Raw genomic sequence first — 5,000 nt, 5'->3', positions numbered from 1 at the left:
CCGAGCCAAGTCTCGGGCGTCCCAGGCCGTCCCGAGCAAAGTCTCGGACGTCCCAGGCCGTCCCGAGCAAAGTCTCGGGCGTCCCAGGGCGTCCCGAGCTGTGCCGAGGCCGTCCCAGTGTCACGGCCTTTTCTCTCGATAGGCGTCGTGCGGCACTTGTGCGCGCTCTCGGGACAAGTCAGCCAACAAAGTAATATTCCAAACAACCAACGATAGCTACAAAAGAAGGCAACAAGATATATTATTGATAGATAATGAGAGCTTACAAGGAAAGACAAGCATATGACTAAGGAAGCTTCCTAAAGGCTAGGGAAGCTTATGGCTCTTCGGTTGCCCACTATTTGGAAGGTAGGGGTCTTCCACTCAAAGTTTACCATCCACTCCCCTACATAGTGCAAAATATATGTTTTACCTATCCTCACAAGGAAACATCAATGCTTTCAACCAAGCATACTCCTTTGTTGGAAATAAAGACATCTACGTCCCCGTGCCAAGGGAAGCTACCTAAGGAAGCTACCTATATACAAGGCACCTTACTATGCACGCTCAAGACATATGCCGGCCTAGCGCAAGGCATATGCTACACTTATTACCATGCATAAAAGTAAAAGACATGTCCCTTGGCAATACCAACATGGCTTGACAAAAAGGGACATGACAGACTCCCCCACTTGTTATGTCGTCGTCCTCGACGACTTCGCTGCCAAGTACTCCACGATCTTTTCTGCATTGTCGAGCAAGGAGCTGGCGCGTTCCCAACTGGCTTCGGCTTCTGGCAGGTTCTTCCACTTGACTAAGTACTCGATCTCCGGTGGCGAATTGTGATGAGCTTGAGCACGGCGATCAGCTACTATCTTCTGCACCTCCCTGGTTGGCTGGAGCTCCGGTCTTGGATTAGATCTCTGCTGGTTGGCACGTTGGGGATCCGCCTGATCCTGGTAGAACGGCTTCAGGTTGCTGGCATGGAAGACTGGATGGTGGTTCTGCATATACCTCGGGAGTTGTACTTTGAACGAAACCTTTCCAACACGAGCAATGATGGGAAAGGGGCCCTCGTACCGCCTCACCAAGTTTCGGTGTAGCTTCTTCACGAACCGAGAAGTATCCCTGTTGATCTTGACGAGCACCAAGTCACCTACTTTGAAGTTGTGTGGTCTCCGGTTCTCATCTGCGAACTTCTTCATGCGTGCTGCTGCTTTCTCCAGGTGTGCTTTGGCTATTTCTGCTGTCCGCTGCCATTCCTTAGCAAAAGTGAATGCCCGTGGGCTAGTACCTGTATAACCTGTTGCAACCGTGTGGGGAGTTAATGGTCGCTGCCCTGTTACCAGCTCGAATGGTGTCTTGCAGGTAGAAGAACTCTCCTGCAAATTGAAACAGAACTGAGCTACGTCCAATAGATTCACCCAATTCTGCTGGTTGGCACTGACAAAGTGCCTAAGGTATTCTTCAAGAAGAGCGTTGAAACGCTCCGTCTGGCCGTCTGTCTGCGGATGATTACTTGTCGAGAAGTTCAGCTGTGACCCTAGAAGTTTCATGAGCTCGGTCCAAAACCGCCCTGTAAATCTGGCATCACGATCACTGATAATAGTCTGGGGCACACCCCAATATTTCACTACGTGCTTCAAGAACAAGAACGCCACTTCTTCCGCAGTACACTGAGCAGGTGCTGGAATGAAGGTTGCATACTTCGAGAAACGATCAATCACCACCATAATAGAAGTATACTCCCCCACTTTTGGCAAGCCACTAATGAAATCCATAGATACACTCTCCCATGGACGCTGCACCACCGGCAATGGCTCCAAAAGTCCCAAAGGTTTCTTCCGCATCACCTTGTCCTGCTGACAAATGAGGCAAGTCTGCACATACTCTTCAACTTGCTTCCTCATGTTCGGCCAGTAATATGCTGTCTCAAGTAACGCCAATGTACGATGGTAGCCAGGGTGGCCTGCCCATACGGTATCATGACATTCCTTGATTAGCTCCCGCCTTAGCTCCGCAGAGCGAGGCACATAGAGACGTCCACCTGTGGTATATAACAAATCCTCTTTGATTCTGAACCTTGTGGAACGTCCTCCCTTCACCATATCGACCAAGATCTTGGCTTCTTTATCACTCTGCAGCCGCTCACGAATCTTGTCGATAATGATGGTCTTCAGCTGGGACCTGCTCCTCTGTCCCGTAGTAACCAAGGCGGCCAACTCCGCCTTCCTGCTCAGGGCATCAGCAACATTGTTCATTCTTCCTGGTTGGTACTCCATATCAAAATCAAACTCGGCCAATGACTCTTGCCAGCGAGCCTGCTTGGAAGTGAGCTTCTTCTGAGTCATGAAGTGTGAGGCAGCAACATTGTCGGTCTTCACCAGAAACTTCGACCCCAACAAATAATGCCTCCAGACCCTTAAGCAATGAACAATAGCTAGTAACTCTTTCTCCTGAGCTATATAACGCCGCTCCGTGTCGGAAAGCTTGCGGCTCTCGTATGCAACTGGGTGACCATCTTGCACTAGTACCCCGCCAAGTGCAAAATCAGATGCATCGGTATGAACTTCAAAAGGCTTGGAAATGTCGGGCAATGCCAATACGGGATCGTTAGCAACCTGCTGCTTCATGTCCTCGAATGCTTCTTGACATTCCTTCGACCAAACCCAGGGCCTATCCTTCTTCAACAAGTCTGTTAAAGGTGCCGATCTGGCTGAATATCTCCTGATGAACTTACGATAGTAATTCGCAAGTCCGAGAAATGATCTGAGCTCCGACACTGAAGTTGGCACCTTCCACTCTTGGATGGCTTTCACCTTCTTCATCTCCATCCGGATATGCCCATCACCAATAATGTGGCCCAGAAAACCTATGTGTTTTTGTGCAAACGAGCACTTTTCCTCTTTCACATACAGCTGGTTCTCCTTCAGGACCCTAAACACTTCTCTCAAGTGCTTTGCATGATCTTCCAAACTGTGGCTATACACAACAATATCATCAAGATACACCACCACGAACTTGTCGAGAAACTCATGGAAGATCTGGTTCATCAACGTACAAAACGTGGCGGGTGCGTTGGTTAAGCCAAAAGGCATCACCAAGTACTCAAACGCCCCATACCGCGTCACGCACGTGGTCTTCGGCTCGTCGCCTTCTGCAACGCGGACTTGATAATACCCAGAGCGCAAGTCTAACTTCGAAAAGTACTTTGCCGAACCGAGCTGATCAAACAAGTCCGCTATAAGTGGAATCGGGTATTTGTTCTTCACAGTCACCTTGTTCAAAGCCCGAAAATCCACGCACAACCGCAAGCTACCGTCGTGCTTCTTCTGGAACAACACTGGAGCACCATAAGGAGCTTTGGAAGGACGGATGAATCCCGCCTCCAATAGCTCATCGAGTTGTTTTCTCAATTCGGCCAACTCGGGTGGAGCCATCCTGTAGGGAGCTTTTGCAGGTGGCTTAACTCCTGGAATAATCTCTATTTGATGATCAACAGCACGTCGTGGGGGTAGAGACTTTGGAAGCTTTGCTGGCATAACATCCCTGAACTCCTTCAGGATGGTTTGGATCTTGGCAGGTACAGGTTCTGCATCCACTCCTGTAGTCTCCATCTTTAAGGCTGCCAAGTATGTCAACTCTCCCTTCTTTAGACCCTTCTCTAGCTGCATCGCTGAAATCATCTTGTCGCCTCGAGTCTTCTCGGCAACTACTGGCACCATGCACGGCTTGTCTCCAAGGAAACATATGCTCCCCAAGTACGGCATCGGCACCATTTTGTGCTCCATCATGAAGTCTAGTCCAATGATGACCTGAAAATCATCCAAAGGTACACAAGTAAAGTTAGTCTTACCAGACCACTTGCCAATCTCGAGGGGTACATCTCGAGCTACCCCATCTACGGGTTTTGGTGCCGAATTAACGGCCTTCATGCGGCTTGGATCCTTATGAAGCTTTAGACCCAACCGCTTAGCCTCCGCAGCATCTACGAAGTTGTTGCTAGCTCCAGTATCTACCATCACCTTGGTAGTCTTGCCATTGACCTTACATTCAACGTACATCAGCACCCTTGAGGCTTTAGGCTTCTCGCTTGATTGGCCCGCAAGAGCATTGAGTACCTGGAGCGCACCCATCTTTGAATCATCGTCATCACTATCCACATCTTCCTGTGGATCATGCATACTCTCCTTGTCCTCTTTGCCGCCAAAAGACACCTTCAATGCATTGAGCGCGGCTCGGGATGGACAATCACGTATGCGATGGGGGCCACTACAAAGGAAGCACTTCAACGGAGCTTTGGCTCCCGATGTAGCGCCCGTCTTCGACCCTGTGCCATCCCGGTTGGGGTAAGGTTTCCGCTCATGGCCTTTTCCCCTTCCAGGATTGGGCTTTCCTCCAGTGCCCGTAGGCTTTTTCCTCTCTTGATCATTCGTTGCGAAATCTGTGAGTCTCTCAGCGGCGGATTGCGCTGTGGCCAAGTCTTGCACCCTTTGCCTCTGGAGCTCTGTCTGTGCCCATGGCTTTAGGCCTTCAAGAAAACAGAAGAGCTTATCCTTCTCTGACATATCTTTTATATCGAGCATGAGCGCTGAGAACTGCTTCACATATTCCCGAACGGTACCTGTGTGTTGAAGCTTCCGTAGCTTCTTTCTTGCCATATACTCCACATTCTCGGGAAGGAATTGAGCCTTGAGCTCTCTTTTCAAATCCTCCCAAGAGTCTATGACGGCACGTCCGGCTTGTATCTCTTCGTACCGTGTGCGCCACCATAGTTTAGCATCCCCCGTCAAGTACATTGTGGCCATCGAGACTTTGGTGTCTTCATCGTCGGGTCGCACGGCACGGAAGTATTGCTCCATGTCAAACAAGAAGTTCTCGAGCTCCTTGCCATCTCTGGCTCCTCCATAGGATCTTGGATCCGGTACTCGCACACGAGGAGGATGCGCCTCTGCTGCTCCGGCTCGGTCTTGGGTACCTACAATCCGCATCAATACATTCACCTGTGCTCGTAACTCGTC

This window comes from Eschscholzia californica, unplaced genomic scaffold (assembly GCF_041429995.1).
Source record: "Eschscholzia californica isolate CP2 unplaced genomic scaffold, dmEscCali1.0.p SCAF_36, whole genome shotgun sequence".
NCBI lineage: Eukaryota > Viridiplantae > Streptophyta > Magnoliopsida > Ranunculales > Papaveraceae > Eschscholzia > Eschscholzia californica.
This window is presented reverse-complemented; position numbering follows the sequence as displayed.